The sequence below is a fragment of the Capra hircus genome (genome assembly GCF_001704415.2).
Source record: "Capra hircus breed San Clemente chromosome X unlocalized genomic scaffold, ASM170441v1, whole genome shotgun sequence".
Classification (NCBI taxonomy): Eukaryota; Metazoa; Chordata; class Mammalia; order Artiodactyla; family Bovidae; genus Capra; species Capra hircus.
In genome coordinates this window covers 62,836,820-62,858,754 of record NW_017189516.1, presented here as the reverse complement: position 1 = coordinate 62,858,754, position 21,935 = coordinate 62,836,820, and positions in this window count along the sequence as shown.

Genomic DNA, 21,935 nt, shown 5'->3' with positions numbered 1-21,935 from the left:
AATACTAATGAGCCCAGGGTCAATTACACACATAGCAGGACCCACATGGACATTCCGCTCATTACAGGGAATCAAATCCTCATCATTATTGAGTGATAAATAGTGACATTGTGCAGACTAATTGGGATAAGCAACGCTGAAGGGGGAATGTAATTCCATTTTTTTTTTTTTTTTAATGAAAGCAATTTCCTATTTTACCACCTTCTAGATTTAAAGTCCCAGACTAACAGGGTGTGTCTTTTGCCTGCCTTGGTGTCTTTCAAAATGCCTACCCACTGCCTCAGTTAGCTCTGGAAATATTTAAATGGAATTAGTCAGATGCATACGTGGTGTTGTATGAATATAAACAGGATGAGAAAACAGATAAAATAATAATGTACACAGTGATTTCTGACAGGAGGCAGAGGCAGAGGGGGGATTTTGTGGATAAGTGCTAGAGGCTAAGAGTGAGTAATAAAGATGTATTCTGGCTAGCTCTCATTTGACTCCATTCAGCGTGGTGACAAAGGAGAGCCAAGTTCTGCCTGTGAAGGAGCTAGAGGGCCAAGTGTCCCCGAGACGCGTCTGTCCAAAGATGGAAGTCCTGGGACCCTCAGTGCTGAGGAGAGCAAGCTTGCTGCATCCTAATCTGATTCATACGGGCTCTTAGGTCCTCTTATAAATAGGTCCCCTTTTAAATTTTGTTGTTCAGCCAGTCATTCATACTCGGCTTTTTGAGACCCCATGGACTATAGCCCACCAGGCTCCTCTGTCCCTGGGATTTTCCAGGCAAGAATACTGGAGTGGGTTGTCATTTCCTTCTCCAGAGAATCTCTGAGACCCAGGGATCAAACCTGGGTAAGGGCTTCCCTGGTAGCTCAGTTGGTAAAGAATCTGCCTGCAAGGCAGGAGACCCCGGTTCAATTCCTGGGTCGGGAAGATTCCCCTGGAGAAGGCAGAGGCTATGCACTCCAGTATTCTTGGGCCTCCCTGGCGGCTCAGCTGGTAAAGACTCCGGCTGCAAGGCGGGAGACCTGGGTTCGATCCCCTGGAGAAGGGAACGGCTCCCCACTCCAGTATTCTGGCCTGGAGAGTTCCATGGATCGAACCTGGGTTTCCTGCAGGTGGAGTGTTTAGCACGGAGCCACCAGGGAAGTACTCCCTTCCCCACCACCTTATATACAATTACGGTGGCTAAAATTACTAACTCAATTTCATTACAGAGGCAGACCTCAAGAGATATTGTGGGTTCGGTTCTAGACCACAGGCCATAAAGGAACGCTGAAATATCACAACAGACAGAAACGCTCTGGTTTCCCAGTGCACACAGAAGTTAAATTTACAGTAGAGTGTAGCCTATTACATGCGCACTGACATGACGTCTTAGAAAACGCACAGGTCTCGATTTAGAATGAATCACTTTAGGGGAGTTCCCTGGTGGTCCAGTGGCTAAGACTTCACACTCCCAGTGCAGAGGGCCCAGGTTCGATCCCTGGTCTACCACAACTAAGGGTTCACATGCCACAACTAAGACCTCGAGCAGCCAAATACATAAATCATTTCAATAATCAAATACTTTATTGCTGAAAAAAAAAAGCCACAACAATTATAATTGTAAAATCTCAAACCGCTGACCACACAACACCAGAGCAAATAAAAGTGTGATAAAAAAAATGGAAATATCATGAGAATTACCGAAATGAGACAGAGACGCAAAAATGAGCAAATGTTCCCAACAGATCTGCTCAATGTGAATTTTCCACAAACCTTCAGTTTATTTAAAAAAAAAAATACAATATCTGAAAAGTCCAATAAAATGAGGTCTGCCTGTATTCCCAAGTCATAAGTCATGACTTTGATCCTGAGAGCAATGAAGACTTTTAAGATAGAGAGTTGAAACTGCAATCATTAGGTTGTATACTATTTAAATAATCTTAGATACTGTGCACTTAATTATGTGCAAATGAACAACGGAACAAGAAACTCAGAATAAGTCAAAAAATATTTGGCATTTTAAGAAATTCAGGAGTTATGAGTGATTGTGTTTTCTGACTTGTTTTTTCTTTCAGTATCCTTCTAAAGGTAACTTGTACTGCTTGTCAAAGCAATAATTTTAAAAACTTACAGATTCATTTTAAAATTATGAGTGTGCAATTAAAACAGTCCATCTCGTTATATGAAGGACTAGTTCAATGATGTTATTTGCTCAGCTTTAACCAATATTCCACAACTTTCCAGTACACATTAAAAAACTTTGATATTGTCCTAAATGTCCACATTTAATATGAGAAAGACATTTCTCCTTCCAAATACCCATGGTTCACAATTCAACACACTAGCAACTGAGTTGGTTTTCTGGCAAACTGCACAAGACTTACTTTATGTCCACAAAAGCTGATCAAAAGAGCAAAAGTGAAATTCATATACCTGCACATATTGAAAACAAACACTCTGTAAGCCCCTGGATTAACTGAACTCAGCTGAAAAACAAAAGGATCACTTTGACTAAAAGCACATAATTATATGCATTTAAATCATTATGTACTTGGGTGGGTTAAAAGAAGCGGCCATAAGGTCAGAAATCTCACATGCATCGGCATACATCATACACACCGAAGGACCCAATATAACAGGGAGCAAGAGGTTTTCATGTATCACATATTCTGATGGAACATTTTGTCAGATAGACTGAGCAGTTTTTCCCATGAGTATTATGTTTTTTTTTCTTTTCTTTTTTCTAACATTTAAAATCCAGGTATCCTTCTTTACAGAGTGGCTTCCTTTGAAAACCATCACTGATCACTCCAATATTCTCCAGAGATGATGTCAAAGGGAATAGATGCTAAATTTTGGTTCCTCCATACTGTCCGTGGGATTCTCAAGGCAAGAATACGGAAGTGGTTTGCCATTCCCTTCTCCTCTATGTCAGAACTCTCCTCCATGACCCATCCATCTTGGGTGGCCCTGCACGGCATGGCTCATATTTTCATTGAGTCAGACAAGGCTGTGGTCCATGTGATCAGATTGGTTAGTTATCTGTGACTATGGTTTTCATTCTGTCTGCCCTCTGATGGAGAAGGATAAGAGGCTTACGAAAGCTTCCTGATGGGAGAGACTGACTGTGGGGGAAACTCAGTCTTGGCATCACCGACTGGATGGACGTGAGTCTGAGTAAACTCTGGGAGTTGGTGATGGCCAGGGATGCCTGGGTGTTGCAGTCCATGGAGTCACAAAGAGTTGGACACGGCTGAGCCACTGAACTGACTTGATTCCTCCACTTACTATGTGATATTTAACCTTCTCCAGGGCAAGCGTCTCTCTGTTGTATCCACAGCAACTAGAGCAAGATGTGGAATAGAGTTCAAGAAAAATGTCCTGAATGGACAAATAACTGCGGTTGTCCAATGGTCATTTCTGCAGTTATGGACACATTCCACGTCAGTGTTGCCCACGATGGTACGAGGACGGTTTTCACAGAACAAGAACAAAAGCTTTAAAAATATGTATGAACACAAAAAAGACCCCAAACGGCAAAAGCAATCTTGAGAACGAAAAAAGGAGCTGGAGGAATAGGGCTTCCTGACTTCAGACTATACTATAAAGCTACAGCTGTCAAGACAATATGATACTGGCAGACAAACACAAACATAGACCAATGGCTCAGAATAGAAAGCCCTGAGGATAACCCATGAATCTACAGTTACTTAACCTATCACAATGGAAGCAAGAATGCGCAATGGAGAATCGACAGTCTCTTCAACAAGTGGTGCTGGGAAAACTGGACAGCTACACATAAACAAAATTAGAACACTTCCCAACACCCACACAGAAATAAACTAAAAGTGGGTTAAAGACCCAAATGTCAGATCGGAGACTATAAAACTCCTAGAGGAAAACATAGGCAGGACTGTCTTTGAGATAAGTCACAGCAATACTTTCCGGATCCATCTCCTAGAGTAAAGGAAATAAAACCCCAAATAAACAAATTGGACCCCTAACTAAGCTTACCGTGGGATTTCTTTGGAACGAATGATGCTAAAGCTGAAACTCCAGTACTTTGGCCACCTCATGCGAAGAGTTGACTCACTGGAAAAGACTCTGATGCTGGGAGGGATTGAGGGCAGAAGAAGAAGGGGACGACCGAGGATGAGATGGCTGGATGGCATCACGGACCTGATGGACGCGAGTCTGAGTGAACTCCGGGTGTTGGTGATGGGACAGGGAGGCCTGGCGTGCTGCAATTCATGGGGTCGCAGAGAGTCAGACACGACTGAGCGACTGAAATGAACTGAACTGAACTGAACTAAGCTTAAAAGGTTTTCAACAGCAAAGGAAACCATCAACAAAATGAAAGGAGAGCCTACTGTATGGGAGGAAAGGTTTTCAAATGATATGACTGATGAGGGATTGCGTGTGTGTGTTAGCCGCTCAGTCGTATCTGATTCCTTGGGACCCCATAGACTGTAGCCTGCCACGGTCCTCTGTCCTTGGAATTCTCCAGGCAAGAATACTGGAGTGGGTTGCCATTCACTTCTCCAGGGGGTCTTCCCAATCCAGGGATCGAACCCAGGTGCCCTGCAGTGTAGGTGGATTCTTTACCATCTAAGCCACGAGGTTAATAACCAACATACATAAACAGCTCATTCAACTCAACATCGAAAAAAAAAGCAATCAGATTAAAAAATGGAATGAAGAACATTTTCCAAAGAGGAACTGAAGATCACCAAAAAGCATATGAAAAGATGCCGATCATTGCTGCTGCTAAGTCATTTCAGTCATGTCTGACTCTGTGCAACCCCATAGAGGGCAGCCCACCAGGCTCCCCTGTCCCTGGGATTCTCCAGGCAAGAACACTGGAGTGGGTTGCCATTTCCTTCTCCAATGCATGAAAGGGAAAAGTGAAAGTGAAGTCGCTCAGTTGTGTCCGACTCTCAGAGACCCCATGGACTGCAGCCTTCCAGGCTCCTCCATCCATGGGATTTTTGAGGCAAGAGTACTGGAGTGGGGTGCCATTGCCTTCTCCATGCTGTTCATTAGGTAAATGCAAATTAAGACTACAACGGGTTATCTATGGAAAAGTAGGTGAAAGTGAAGTTGCTCAGTCGTGTCCGACTCTTTGCGACCCCATGGACTGTAGCCTATCAGGCTCCTCTGTCCATGAGATTTTCCAGGCAAGAGTACTGGAGTGGTTTGCCATTTCCTTTTCCAGGGGATCTTCCCCACCCAGGGGATACAACCAGGGTCTCCCACATTGCAAGCAGAGGATTTTACTGTATGAGCCACCAGGGAAGTTCATCTGTGGAAAGTTCAGTTCAGTTCAGTCGCTCAGTCGTGTCCGACTCTTTGCGACCCCATGAATCGCAGCACACCAGGCCTTCCTGTCCATCACCATCCCCCGGAGTTCACTCAAACTCATGTCCATTGAGTTGGTGATGCCATCCAGCCATCTCATCCTTGGTCGTCCCCTTCTCTTCCTGCCCCCAATCCCTCCCAGCATCAGAGTCTTTTCCAATGAGTCAACCCTTCGCATGAGGTGGCCAAAGTCTGTGGGAAACTGTTTCTAAAAATAGAACTTCCAGCCATTTCATTCCGGATTATATATCAAACAACAACAACAACAACAACAAAAAGAAAATCACTAGCTTGAAAAGGTACATGTACCCTGATGTTTACAAGTAGCGCTGTTTGCAAGAGCCAAGATATGGAAGCCAGCTAGATATCCATTGACTGATGAACAGATAAGGAAGTTGTGGTACATATATACAACGGGGTATTACCCAGCCATAAAAAGGATGAAAGCTTGCCATTTGCAGCCCTGTGAATGGACTTGGGGGGCATTAGGCTAAGTGACGTCAGACAGAGAAAGACAAGTACCATATGATATCAGTTATAGGTGAAATTGAAAACATATAACCAATCAGTGAATATACCAAAAAAAAAAAAAAAAAAAGACTCACACATACAGAGGACAAAGTGGTTACCAGTGGGGTGACGGAAGGAGGAGGGATAAGGGATTAAAAGGTACAAGCCGTTAGGTGTAAAATATGCTACACGGATGTAATGTAGAAGGCGGAGAACATAGCCAATATTTGATAATAACTATGCATGGAGTATAACCTTTAAAAATTCTCAGTCACTAAATTGAACACCTGCAACTTTTGCAATATTGAACAGAAACTATCAAAGTGAAAATGAAAGTTGCTCAGTCGTGTCTGACTCTCTGTGACCCCAGGGACTATACAGTCCGTGGAATTCTGCAGGCCAGAATACTGCAGTGGGTAGCTGTTCCCTTCTCCGGGGGATCTTCCCAACCCAGGGATTGAACCCTAGTCTCCCCCCATTGCAGGCCGTTTCTTTACCAGCTGAGCCACAAGGGAAGCCCAATTGAACAGCAACTATAATTCAATTAACACTAAAAATAAAAACAGTTCTAGTCATTAAAAGCCAATACGATAGTGACTAGTCACATCTGGTGATGGAGACCTTTAAATGTGAGAGATTTTAAGGGAGGAACCGTGCTTTAATCTAAGTAAACGGAACTTAATTGACCGCTTGCAATTGCTGGCGACCGTGATGTCCAGGGCAGAGCTAGGAAGTTTACACTTGGTATTTTTAACACAAGAATGAAGTTTTCATCTTCATTTCCAGCAACTACTCTATGTACATTCAGTTCTCTCATTAAAAAGTCTTGCCAGAAAAAGCTAAGGACAACCAAGATTTTACTTTAATACTATTCATTAACCCTTTTTGTTCTTCACTGAGTTCCTAAGTCCTGTCGAAGTCTTTGCGGCCCCGTGGACTGTAGCCCGCCAGGCTCCTCTGTCCATGGAATTCTCCAGGCAAGAATACTGGAGTGGGTTGCCATTTCCTCCTCCAGGGGATCTTCCTGACTCAGGGATTGAACCCGCATCTCCAACACAGCAGGGGGATTCTTTCTCATCTAAGCCACCAGGGGAATTGTGTTTGTTACCATACAGAAATTCTGATGAATCCAAGTTTCACTGGTGACATGTTCATATTGTCTTAGTTGCAAAGATCATCCCACTTTAAGATCATGAATTCTCCCACCCTTCCTTCTGGTACATTTTGCAGTTTCACTGTTTTATGTTTAAATCACAGAGTCCAGTTGGAATTTATCCTCATCTATGTGTTAGTTGGGAGAAGGCAATGGCACCCCACTCCAGTACTCTTGCCTCAAAAATCCCATGGATGGAGGAGCCTGGAAGGCTGCAGTCCATGGGGTCCCTGAGGGTCGGACACGACTGAGCGACTTCCCTTTCACTTTTCCCTTTCATGCATTGGAGAAAGAAATGGCAACCCATTCCCGTGTTTTTGCCTGGAGAATCCCAGGGACGGGGGAGCCTGGTGGGCTGCCGTCTATGGGGTCACACAGAGTCGGACACGACTGAAGCGACTTAGCAACAGCAGCAATGTGTTAGTTGTGTGACGTAGGTCGTTTTCAATTTTTCCATGTGGCTAAGGAAACATCCTGATACGTTTTTCAAGTTTATCTGTTTTCATGGATTTGCTAGCCGTTGGCATGCAAAATTCCTAAAGGCGCTTTGGCTTCTATCCGAACTCTCAAATCTGATCCATTGGCCTGTGTCTGTGTCTTTTTGACGGTGTCGTGTTTTATAGTCGAGACTGTGATGCACTAGAATACTGCTTTGAAGGCTTTCAATCATTCTCTTTTCTCTTATGTTTCCAAAGGTTTTCTAGCGGTTCCTCGTCCATGTTTTGCCATCTGTTCTTCTAATTGGCTGCTGCTTCTTTATATGAAAGTCATTTATTTTTATACGTGATTTTGAATCCCACTTTGAATTCCCAAATGGCAAGCAAGGAAGACAACATTGGCATTCGTCTCACAAGCCCAGGGCTAAATTCCTCACTCCCCGAGCAGCTCCTAGAAAGTCGTCATTACAAGAGCCACAAGCAATAGGGGGTCAAGGATGTGAACTCACAGTTCATAGAATAAAAAAGGAAGTAAGATGGATTTTGAACAAGAGGAGGGGTACTTGCTACAATAATACAGGTACTGAGCAAGCTGTATTACAAGTACAGTGAGATTCTATTTTTAAAAAAGTTATTTATTTCAATTGCAGGATAATTACTTTGCAATATTGTAATGGTTTTTGCCACACATCAACATGAACTGGCCATATATATATGTGTTCCCCTCCCCCATTCTGCACCCTCTCCCACCACCTCCCCACCCCATCCCTGTAGGCTGTCCCAGAGCACCGACTTTGGACGCCCTGCTTCACGCATCGAACTTGCATTGGTCATCAAATTCCATTTTTACCCTCTTCCATGGAGTGGAGAGGGAGATGGTTGAAGAGAAGGGGAGACAGCAAACGTTACGGCCAACCCAGACAGCATATGCAAAAGCAGAGACATTCCTTTGCCAACAAAGGTCAGTCTAGTCAAGGCTATGGTTTTTCCAGTAGTCATGTGTGGATGTGAGAGCTGGATCATAAAGAAAGCTGAGCTCTGAAGAATTGATGCTTTTGAACTGTGGTGTTGGAGAAGACTCTTGAGAGTCCCTTGGACTGCAAGGAGATCCAACCAGTCCATCCGAAAGGAGATCAGTCCTAGGTGTTCTTTGGAAAGACTGATGCTAAAGCTGAAACTCCAATACTTTGGCCACCTGATGCAAAGAGTTGACTCATTGGAAAAGACCTTGATGCTGGGAAAGATTGAGGGCAGGAGGAGAAGGGGATGACAGAGGATGAGATGGCTGGATGGCATCACCGACTTGATGGACATGAGCTTGTGTGAACTCTGGGAGCTGGTGATGAACAGGGAGGCCTGGCGTGCTGCAGTCCATGGGGTCGCAAAGAGTCGGACACGACTGAGGGCCTGAACTGAACTGAGAGTCATTCTGATGGATCCCTCAGTCCCTTCTAACCTTAATCCAGGGGGAGGGCTGTCTTTCTCATTTTACCGGCACCCAACTTTTCAGTGGAAAATACAAGATAAACAGCTAAACTCACAACTCAAGAAGCATATTCCATGTGCAGTGACAAGTGCCTGGAGGCTGGCTTTGCAGCTATGGACACCTCCGCCCCTTTAAGTTGCACTTTCTGGGCAAGGACAACCTACTTAGATGACTTTTTCAGGGACATGCCCCATATTCCTAGCTCTTGATGCTGTGATGAGAAAGAGAACCAAGCATGCTCTATATAGGAAAGCCGGGTATTTTCTTAGCCACTTGGCACTTTCAAGATGATGGCAAGTGTTTTCTTGCCTCATTTCTACCCCTGCATTGAGCTCACAGGATCAGATGAAGTATGGCAACAGAGAGGGGAGACCACGCTGGAAGCAAGGGGACCGTGTAGAACTGCATCACCATTGGGTAGAGAAGCTGAGTACTTGGGAAAGGGTAGCCAGATGATTAACAAAAGAAGACTGTTTCTTTGCCCTTCCAGAGGTTTAAACAAATAGGAATGACAGCAATGATAAACATCAGTAAGAAAAGAGGAGAGTGAAAAAGCTGGCTTAAAACTCAACATTCAGACAACTAACATCATGGCATCCTGTACCATCACTTTGTGGCAAATAGAAGGGGAAAACGTGAAGCCAGTGACAGATTTTATTTTCTTGGGTTCCAAAATCATTGTGGATGATGACTGCAGCCACGAAATTAAAAGATGCTTACTCCTTGGGAAAAAAGCTATGCTAAACCTGTAAAGCATATTAAAAAGCAGAGACATCACTTTGTTGACAGAGGTGCGTATAGTCAAAGCTATGGTTTTTCTAGCAATTATGTAAGGATGTGAGAGTTGGACCATAGGAAGGCTGAGCGCTGAAGAACTGATGCTTTTGAGCTTTGGTGTTGGAGAAGACTCTTGAGAGTCCCTTGGACTGCAAGCAGATCCAACCAGCCCATCCTAAAGGAAATCAACCCTGGAGATTCATAGGAAGTACTGATGCTGAAGCTGAAGCTACAATACTTTGGCCACCTGAAGGGAAGAGCTGACTCATTGGAAAAGACCCTGATGCTGGGAAAGGTTGAAGGCAGGAGGAGAAATGGGTGACAGAGGATGAGATGGTTGGATGGCATCACGGACATGATGGACATGAGTTAGAACAAACTCTGGGAGTTAGTAGACAGCAGAGGAGCCTGGCGTGCTGCAGTCCACGAGGCTGCAGAGTTGGACATGAAATGAGGTGAAGTGACGTCGCTCAGTTGTGTCCGACTGTTTGTGACCCCATGGACATTAGGGTCCTCCAACCATGGGATTTTCTAGGCAAGAGTACTGGAGTGGGTGGCCACTTCTTTTTCCAAGTTGGACGTGACTTGCCCACTAAACAACAACAGAAGATAAAGACACATAATTATGATACCCCCACAGTCTCATGGGGTTTGACTCAGGCTTTGATATGATAGAGAACCCAGATGTAAAACACAGACTCAAGTGGCAGAAACACGTTCTTGAGACCTGTACCATCCAATATGGTGGCCACTCATCACACTAGGCTGAGAAGCACTCAAAATATGGTGAGTCTGAACTAAAGTGGGTTGCAAAGACCAAATACACAGTGATTTCAAATTATGCAAAATATCAGCTCAGTGTACTTAAAATAGTGATTACCTAAGGGGAGATGATAATACTTTGGGTACACTGGATTAAATAAAGTATGCTATCTAAGTCAATGTCACCTATGGCTGCTAGAAAATTCTAAATTACACGTGTGAATTGTATGACCTTTCCACTGAGCAAATATTGTATGACATCACTTATATGAAGAATCAAAAAAAATGATATAATGAACATTTTAAAAAACAGATACAGACTCACAGACATAGAGCAGAAATTTATGGTTACCAGTGGGGAAGGATGGGAGGAAGGGATAGTTAGGGAGTTTGGGATGGACATGGACACACTGCTATATTTAACATGGAGAGCCAGCAAGGACCTGCTGGACAGCACAGGGGACTCTTACTCTGTAATAACCTTATGGTCACCAGGGGGAAGGATGGGGGGAGGGATAGTCAGGGAGTTTGGGATGGACATGGACACACTGCTGTATTTCACATGGGGAACCAGCAAGGAGCTGCTGACAGCACAGGGAACTCTGCTCAATACTCTGTAATAAACTTATGGTTCCCAGGGGGGAGGATGGGGGAAGGGATATTCAGGGACTTCAGGATAGACATGGACACACTGCTGTATTTAACATGGAGAACCAGCAAGGACGTACTGTGTAACACACAGAAGTCTGCTCAGTGTTATATAACAACGTAAACGGGGAAAGAATTAGGAACAGAATAGATACGTGTGTACTTATAACTGAATCACTTTTCTGTACATCTGACACACAGTATTGTTAATTACCTATATGCCAATATAAAATAAAACGTTAAACTCAATTTAAAAGAATCAGTCCCCTATCTTATCTATTTATTTCAGTACAGCTACTAGAAAACTTAACATCACACATGTACCCTGTATGACATGACCATTGGACAGCACTGTTCAATGGGACCCACATTGATTAATGCACTTCTCCCTTCGGCTTGCTTAGTCCTGGCTTTGCCCCAGCTCATTTGGGGCAGGAACATAGTCTGGGACCCCTTGGGGGGACTTTATTCCCTGAGTGCCTCCTCGTCAGTGGACTCCTGTTCACCCTTTGGCTCTTAAAGCCCTGTGTTTGTTCTCCATAACAAAAGCGTTCTTCTGCATTCCCCGAATTTATACCTCTTTACGGAATCACGTACTACTTCCCCCTTCCCGCATAAAACACCTCCCTTGTACTGAATACTCAGTCTCCAGCATGCTTTTACCATCCACAGGACTTACCATCTTGGGAATGGGAATACAGGTGTTCTAACATCTCTCCATCTCTTTTCTCAGTTAAGAAGACTTGGCTCTCAAGACAGACTGGTGCCCCCAGAAAAAAAAAAATTCCTCCTAAAGCTTTTTTTTTTTTTTCCTGTTTGAGAAAGATTTGCTCATTACTGTGTGACATGTTGCCAGCTTTCCACTTTTTATCAATATTGGCCTCAGTCCAGTGAGATCTTTTTGTAAATAAAATTTTCTCCGAAACACAGCCGACAGTGACTTAACATTTTGGCAAAACTGTCATGGACTCGTTCAAGGAGACTTTAGAAAACTTTTTTTTTTTTTACCTTCTGGTAAACCTGGAAATGGTGGGAAATGATAGGTTTTGACACTGTAGCATCTCTATACATGCAGTCGGAACCTCTTCTTGGCCAGACACGACCGATAGGAGTGTTTTGTTTTCATCTCCTGTTGAAATGTGGATCTTAATTTAAATGTTCCATCCAGAAGTCACCTGCCTGAGGTAGAACATCAGTGTGAGACTTTGCTTTGTAAGCGGTCGTCTTTCAAACACAAGCAGCTGGAACGCCACAGGGTAGCGGTCTGAGAAAGCAGTCAGCTGCACGCAGTGTCTGAGCAGGCATCGTAGAACTTTCTCAATCACGGCTACAATCACACCACCACAAGGCTCCCACATGTACAATGTCTTTGTCAGCTTGCACTGCCATTAAAAAGCGGGAGGGGGGAGTTTAAGCCATAGATGCTTATCCTCTTATTTGGAGGGTGCAATTTCAAGATCGTGGCATGGTTAGGTTTAGCTCCTGGTGAGTCTCTCTTCTGATTTGCAGAGCTGTGGACTCACTGTGTCCTCATGAGGAAGAAAGAGAAACCATTCTGGTCTCTTCCCCTTTTCATAAGGACACTAATCCCATCCCAGGGACCCCCCCCCCCACCATGACCTCATCTGAACCTAATTAAAACCCAAACGTCCCACCTCTAAATACCATTGATTGGTGGTTAAGACTTCAACATAGGAATCTCGGGGAGGGAGACACAAACGTTCACTCCACAGAACCAGGAAAAGTGAGTGAAGATGAGCATTTCTAGCTTTATATTATTTGCTCAGTGAGAGTCTGAATAACGCTCGCTCCCAAAATGGGCATGTGCTTTTCCCCAGAATCTGAAAACCCATCACCTTACATAAGAAAAGGGACTCTGGAGATGTGATTAAGCTAACAATCTCAGGATGGGGAAATTTTCCTCGAGCATGTGGGTGGGTCTTTATAAACGGGACTCATGGGGGTCAGAAAAAGAGATGTGATGACTGCAATGATTCAGGGCCATGAGCTGAGCAATGCCAGCACATAAAAAAATACCAAAAGTAATCGTTGCTGTTCAGTCACTCAGTCGTGTCTGACTCTTTGCGACCCCACGGACTGCAATCACACCTGGCTTCCCTGTCCTTCACTATGTCCCGGAGTTTGCTCAAACTCATGTCCACTGAGTCGATGCTGCCATCCAACCATCTCATTACCAAAGGTAATAGGCTGTGCAAGGTATTTTAAAGTAAAGGCGTAAACCAGGGATGGAGTGCTCGTTATGGGTAGAACAGGTGGGAAGCAGAGAGTAAAAGCAGAAATAAGAAAGGAGAGGACTTTCCTGGTGGGACAGGGGATGAGACTCTGACTGCCGATTCCGGGGACATGGGTCCAATCCCGTCTGGGGAGATTCCACACGCAGTAAAGCAACGAAGTCCACGTGTGACAACTACTGAAGCCCGCTTATCCTAGAACCCATGCTCTGCCACAGAAAAAGCCACCACCACGAGACGCCTGCACACCACAACGAAGGGGAGGCCTTGCTCATCGCAGCTAGAGAAAGCCCACGCGGAGCCACGAAACCCCAGCACAGCCAAAAATAAATAAATACTTAAAAAAAAAAAAAAGAAAGAAAGGAGAAATTGTTTTAGGAAAATTGATAGTCCAGATGGACAGAGGGAAAAGAGCAAATACAAAGACGATCGTGTTGAAAGAACTCTGGAGACAAGACGTGGTACTTGATGATGGGAGGTCCTGAAGTATCAGTTCTGCGTGTACTGAAGGGAAGCATGCATGCTGAGTCACTTCAGTTGTGTCTGTCTCTTTGTGACCCCAGGGACTGTAGCATCCTGCCCCCACCACCACCGCCCAGGGCTCTTCTGTCCATGGGGTTTCTCCAGGCAAAGACACTGGAGTGGGTTGCCATGCCCTTCTCCAGGGCATCTTCCCAAGCCAGAGATCCAACCCGTGTCTGCATTGGTAGGCAGGTTCGTTACCAGTAGCACCACCTGGGAAGCCCAGATTAAAAATGAGTGAAAGTGAAAGTCGCTCAGTTTGTCCGATTCTTTGGGACCCCAGGGACTATACAGTCCATGGAATTCTCCAGGCCAGAATACTGGAGCGGGTAGCCATTCTGTTCTCCAGGGGATCTTCCCAACTCAGGGATTAAACCCAGGTCTCCTGTGTTACAGGCGGTCTCTTTACCAGCTGAGCCACAAGGGAAGCCCAAGAACACTGGAGTGGGTTGTCATTTCCTTCTCCAAGAAATAAGGATACTAGCATACTAAGCTGCTTCAGTTGTGTCCAACTCCTTACAACCCCATGGACTGTAGCCCACCTCTTCTGTCCAGGAGGTTCTCAGGCAAGAATACTGGAGTGGATGCCCATGCCCTCCTCCAGGGGAGTCTTCCTGACCCAGGCATGAATAGAACCCATATCTCTTATGTGTCCTGCATTGGTAGGCGGGTTCATTACTAGTAGCGCCACCTGGGAAGCCCAGATTAAAAATAAGTGAAAGTGAGTTTACTGAAAGATAAGCTCAGTTTGTCCCATTCTTTGGGACCCCAGGTACTATACAGTCCATGGAATTCTCCAGGCCAGAATACTGGGGTGGGTAGCCATTCCCTTCTCCAGGGGATCTTCTCAACTCAGGGATCGAACACAGGTCTCCTGGGTTGCAGCCGGACTCTTTACCAGCTGAGCCACAAGGGAAGCCCAAGAATCCTGGAGTGGGTAACCTATCCCTTCTCCAGCGGATCTTCCAGACCCATGAATCGAACCAGGGTCTCCTGCATTGAAGTCGGATTCTTTACCAACTGAGCTCTTAAGGAAGCCGTGTACGATAAATGCAATGTGCTTCAATCACCCTGAAACCAACCCCCACCCCTCACCACGCCTGTTCTGTGGAAAAACTGTCTTTCACCAAATCAGTCCCTGGGCACCAAAAAGGTTCAGGACAGCTGACCTAGTGTATAATTGCAATCACTGTGAGGTTCTGGGTATCTCGGCATATAACTGGGACCCGCAGAAATGCAGTTCACACGGCAGAGAACCATTACTGCTACGTTCCAAATCTGGTAGCAAGCACTCACCAGCGCTGATGTGTGTGATATCTGCAGCTTCTTTCATGCCAGGGAGTACTTGGCGCCTGCTGTCAGCCACATGAAGAGGAAGCAGGGGTGTGCAGACGCTGACAGCCTTATAGCAGTCTCCTAAAATTAGAGCCATGCTCCAGGCAAGAGACAGATCATTCTTGCCTTAGAGTAAATACAGCTCAGGCTTCCCTGCACAGACCAGGGCATGCGTGAAAACAAGCAGGCTTTGGACACGCGGACTTTTTTATCCTTGAGGGCAAAATCTGATCTCAAGATTAGCATTTATATGTGTTTGGAAAAAAGGGAAAAATCAGTAAATAAACTCATGTTTCTATTAGCTCAAAGGTGTTTGTGAAAGTGAAAGTCATTCAGTCGTGTCTGACTCTTTGTGACCCCATGGACTATACAGTCCATGGAATTCTCCAGGCCAGAATACTGGAGTGGGTAGCCTCTCCCTTCTCCAGGGGAATCTCCCCAACCCAGGGACTGAACCCAGGTCTCCTGCATTTCGGGTGGATTTTCTAGCAGCTGAGACACCAGGGAAGCCCCAAAGGTGTTTTTGGTTGACTTTTTAAAAAACCTTTCAGGAACCTCTCTGGTGGTCCAGTGATTAAGATTTGGCCTTCCACTGCAGGGGGCGTGGCTTGGGTCCCTGGACGGGCAGATAAGATCCCACATGCCTTGAGGCCAAAAAATCAAAATAGACAACAGAAGGCACATTGCAAGAAATTCAATAAAGACTTTAAAAATGATCCATGTTAAAAAAAAATGTTTTTTAATAAAAAAACAAAAACTAAGTGTTCAGAAAGAGGTCATTGATGTGGATTATTTATTTTTTTGATTGTAGTGAAAGCAAATAGATGTTAGGATAAATATATCTCTGTGTGAGGGTATTAAACCAAACACACGTCAATAACAAAACAAATGGCCTGGGTGAGTTAAGAGCATGGAAAATGGTGGTTTTAAGAAATTACCATGTAGGGTTGGAGACAATGGGCTCTGATGGCTGACTAGCATTGGGACCTGAATGCCATAGCCAGACACATACATTTTTTTTTTTCAACTTTAGAAGTGATTTCTTTCCCTCCCACGCATGTACAAGTCTTTGTATTCTGTGCTGAAGATTAAGAACTAAACGTTTTACTTTTATGTCCCTCCCATGGGGTACTTTTAAATTAACTTGGTCTCCAACTATTATATTTATTTTAATCCTCTGAGTTTGTTTTTCTCCAACCATAAAGCCTACAGCTTACCACTGTACTGTCAGATGCTGCTGAATGCTCAGAAGATGGAGGCATTATCTTACCCAGCAAATGGATTTGCTTGTGCCTAAGATAAGTGATTAGGTTTGTAAGCTTTTACAACAACTTGTTAGACTTTCCTTAGGAAATCTCAGAGATTTTTTTTTCTCTTGTTCATTTTCAAATAGTGTGGAAGGATGGGTATTAAGTAGTAGAATTTTAGACCTATGATCTCTTGAACTTCGGTTTTTGTTTTTTTTTTTTTGAACTTAGGTTTTTAAGACCAAGACCCAAGTAGGTGTTTTACAGGGAATATAAAACCAGGGTCTTGGGCTTCCTAGGTGTCTTGGTGGTGAAAAATCCGTCTGCAATGCAGGAGACCACAGGTTGAATCCCTAGGTCAGGAAGATACCCTGGAGAAGGAAATGGCAACCCAGTGCATTATTCTGGCTAGGAATAATTTAATGGACAGAGAAGCCTGGAAGGCTACAGTCCACAGGGTCCCAAAAGAGTAGGATAGGACTTAGGGACTAAACACACACACACGTGTGCACACACGCACACCACATTTAAAAGGCAGAGACCTAATCCACAGGAGCAAGCTCACTAGACCCGCAGTATCCAATATGGTGGCCACTCATAACACCAGTAAAGTGCTGGAAACCTGGCCGGTCAAAACTGAGGGGGGTTGAAAGGACTAAAGGCATACTGATGACAAATCATGGCAATTATCTGTTCACTAGACTCAGAATATGGATTAAATAAAGGGAGATGACTGCTTCCCAGGTGGCGCCGGTGGTAAAAGAACCTGCCTGCCAATGCAGGAGACATAAGAGACACAGGTTCCATCCCCGGGTGGGGAAGATCCCCTGCAGGAGGGCATGGCAACCCACTCAAGTATTCTTGCCTGGAGAATCCCACAGACAGAGGAGCCTGGTGGGCCACAGTCCATGGGGACGGAGAGTCAGAAATGACTGACCGACTAGCACTTTTCTTTCCTATTTATGTAGGTTTTTTTTTTGTTTGTTTGTTTTGTTTTTTGCTGGAAGAAAGAAAGCAAAGCATACCATGCTTCATCTCTTGCATTCCTCAAGAAGTACAGTATCACGCTTAGGGACTCTATGACATAATGCTGCCCTGGCGACTAAGGGTGGTCTGTAATAGACCTGTACATTTCTGCTGTCTCTACTATAATCCCTGTAGACCCACACATGCAGTCACAAAGAAAATCAATAGGGCTGTATGAAGTATGTTTCCTACATCTTTGTTTTTCACGTAAAAATCTCATCTAGGGAATCCGTATGTGTGAGATATAGGGAGTTGTAGAACTCTGTGAAAAGCTGCCTCTCAATGCTGTTTCCACTTCTGTTCCTCCAAAAAGCTGCTATCTTCTCCAATAACTGTGCATCTCAGCAATGGTAAATTATAACGGCTTAGCCTGTACCAGAAGAAGAACAGTCTAGAAGTATGATTCATTCTGACAGGGATGGCAGGTCATACTTACAAACACGTTGTCTATTTGTAAACAGCAACTCCTGGATGCAAGCCACCTCCTAAGAAATCTGTCAGTGTGATAGTCCTTGTATTAAAGCAGCATCAGATTTTTGTAGAAGATATAAATGCTTTAGGCAAATTCCTATAGTATGGTGAATAAGTTATACCTTCAAGGTATTCAACAACCATGACTGGGTATTTTTTTTTCTTTTGGTGGGGTAAGATTAAAAAAAAAAACAAATTATTGAAAACTATGAACAGGTTAAGTGGAAGAGAAAATAGCAACCCACTCCACTATTCTTTTTTTTTTTTAATGTTCATAATAGGGTTTTATTGTCTTTAAATGCCAGGTGACTCTGTAGTAATGCTGTTTTTCATTTTTGTTATTTTACTGGGCTTTCACTTTTCTTTTTTTTTTTTTAATTTTTATTTTTACCACTCCACTATTCTTGAAGAATCCCATGGACAGAGGAGCCTTTCGGCCTAGAGTCTATGGGGTCACAAAGAGTTGGACATGACTGAGCATACACGTTTTCATGAATAGGCTAAATGAACCCCCCAAAAGGAAAGCCTTTGATTGAATAATAAAGCAAAGCTCAATTAGTAACTGGTATATGAAATACATCTTTTTATGAAAATTAAAAAAAAAAAGTCTTCAGGTCCTTTACTAGAAAGAGAAGCAGAAACCCTTGTTCACTCTTCTGCTTGATGTTACAAGGTATCTGCCTTAAGAGAGTTTGGGAAAGTAGCCAATAAATAATGGGAGAATTTCTCTCTATGGTGATGGGGCTTGAAGTTGGATTTTGCATCAGCCAACTAGACGTGAGTTTCATTATTCACGCTTCTTTATCTTCCTGTCCTGAAGTTGGAGACGGGAGGAAAGTGAACACCACAAAGCCACACCATACTGAGATCGGTGGCCCGTCTGCAGCAGGCTGCCATCCACACACGGAGTGTATCCTGGGCCATGTCCCATGTCTAGGCCACCCACTAGGTGACGGATGGAGCCAGGCTAATGTTGATAGATGGCATGGATGAAACAGCGCCAGCATCTCAACAGAATACGGCAAATAACCATGGCATGTCTACTGTGTGCCAAGCTGTGTCATAGACACAGTGGGATAGTCAAAGATGGCCAGACACTGATTATGTCCTCAAGATGCTTTTCACTATGGAAAACAGTAGGGAGGTTCCTTAAAAAATCAAAACTAGAAAATAGAGTTACCATATGACTCAGCAATTCCTCTCTTGTGCGTATATCTGGAAATAAAAAAACCCATATCCGTTCAGTCAGTCAGTCATGTCTCACTCTTTGCGACCCCATGAACCGCAGCACGCCAGGCCTCCCTGTCCATCACCAACTCCTGGAGTTTACCCAAACCCATGTCCATTGAGTCGGTGATGCCATCCAACCATCTCATCCTCTGTTGTCCCCTTCTCCTCCTGCCTTCCATCTTTCCCAGCATCAGGGTCTTTTCCAATGAGTCAGTTAGTTCTCTGCATCAGGTGGCCAAAGGATTAGAGTTTCAGCTTCAGCATCAGTCCTTCCAATGAATATTCAGGACTGATCTCCTTTAGGATGGACTGCTTTGATTTCCTTGCAGTCCAGGGGATGCTCAAGAGCCTTCTCCAACACCAATGTTCAAAAGTGTCCGTTCTTCAGTGCTCAGCGTTCCACATAAGCAGGAAAACTTCCAAATGACTGTCCCTAGAGTATGGCAGCAAGTCAGTCAGGAGCCAAGGGGGAACAGTGTGTATCACAGATGACTTGAATAGAGGGGATTTGTAACACAGGAAGGATGGGGAGGAACCTCAGGGACTAGTAACAAGAGAAAGCCGTGAGCACCCTGAGGCTGGCGGGTCAAAGGTAAGGAGGGATGCTGGTGATCCCAGTGGAGGACACAGCCATGGAAGGGGCAGGAGAAGGCTTAGAAAATACTCTGGATTCTCCCTGCCTCCTATCTCCTGTAGGAGGAAGCCTGGAGGCATGGACTCCGGAAAATATCCCAACGTCCCTACGATGTACAACAGAGCAGGAGATGTAGGAGAGAGAACTCCATGGCAGACAAAGATACCCAGTGACTAACAAATACAGCATGATGGAAATTCAAAGTCGGAGGAGTCAGACAAAATGACAGAAAGGCTTCCGGGACGCTAGATTGCGGACATCTCTGTGTTCTTTATGATAACAGTTTAGAAACATTTCATATTTTCTAAGAAGGCTAAAAGTAACTGTGACATTTTCCCCAAAGCAGACATAAGGATGGCCAGGAGGCACGTGAAAAGTTGCTCAACATGGCTACTCATCAGGGAAATGCAAATCAAACCACAGTGAGATGTCACCTCCCACCTGTCAGAATGGTTCTCATCAAAAACAACAGAAAGAATGAGTGCTGCTGAGAACGTGGAGGAAAGGGAACCCTCCCGCACGGCTGGTAGCAATGTAAGTTGGTCTAGTCACTATGGAAAACAGTAGGGAGAGTCCTTTAAAAATCTAGAAAACAAAGCTACTGTTCAGTTCAGTTCAGTTCAGTCGCTCAGTCGTGTCCGACTCTTTGCGACCCCATGAATCGCAGCACGCCAGGTCTCCCTGTCCATCACCAACTCCTGGAGTTCACTCAGACTCATGTCCATTGAGTAGTGATGCCATCCAGCCATCTCATCCTCGCTCGTCCCCTTCTCCTCCTGCCGCCAATCCCTCCCAGCATCAGAGTCTTTTCCAATGAGTCTATTCTTCACATGAGGTGGCCAAAGTACTGGAAATTCAGCTTTAGCATCAGTCCTTCCAAAGAACACCAAGGACTGATCTCCTTCAGAACGGACTGGTTGGATCTCCTTGCAGTCCAAGGGACTCTCAAGACTCTTCTCCAACACCACAGTTCAAAAGCATCAGTTCTTCAGTGCTCAGCCTTCTTCACAGTCCAACTCTCACATCCATACATGACCACAGGAAAAACCATAGCCTTGACTAGATAGACCTTAGCAGGCAAATCCTCTCTTGCACATATATGTGGGAATAAATGAAAAAAACTTACTCCATAACGGACATGACTTTGAGCAAAACTCCAGCAGCTAGTGAAGGACAGGGAAGCCAGGCATGCTGCAGTCCATGGGGTCACAAAGAGTCACACACGACTGAGTAACTGAACCACAACCATCAACTAATTAGAAAAGATACACTCACCCCAATGTTCAGAGCAGCACTATTTACAATACCCAGGACATGGAAACCACCTAAGGGCCCATGAGTGGAGGAATAATGAAAATGTAGGGAATATATACCATGGAATGTGGCTCAGCCATAAAAAGAATGAAATAGTGCCATTTGCCAGCATACGGATGGACTTGGAAGGCATTAGAGCTAAGTGAAGGGAGTCAGACAAAGACACGCTGTATGGTATCACTTATATGGGGAATCTAAAAAATACAGTAAACTGATGAGCCGTGGAAGGGCTCAGCAACAACAACAGAAAGCGTACTCACAGACACACAGCACAAGTTAGTGGTTCCCAGTGGGGAGAGGGGAGATGGGAGGGGCCAAATATGGGGAGGAGTGTCAAAAGCATAAACTATTAGGTATGAAATAAGCTACAAGGATATACCATCCAAGATGGGGCACATAGCCCATATTTTATAATAACTATGAATGGACTATTGGAGAAGGCAATGGCACCCCACTCCAGTGCTCTTACCTGGAAAGTCCCATGGGCGGAGGAGGCTGGTGGGCTGCAGTCCATGGGGTCACGAAGAGTTGGACACAACTGAGCGACTTCCCTTTCACTTCTCACTTTTGTGCATTGGAGAAGGACATGGCAACCCACTCCATGTTCTTGCCTGGAGAATCCCAGGGACGGGGAAGCCTGCTGGGCTGCCGTCTATGGGGTCACACAGAGTCAGACACGACTGAAGCGACTTAGCAGCAGCAGCAGCAGCATTAAGCCTCAGGTCACGGTCAAACGTCATTCATTCTGATGTAGCAAAAATGGTACCAGGTTGGACGAGATAAATGAGCACCGTGGGTGG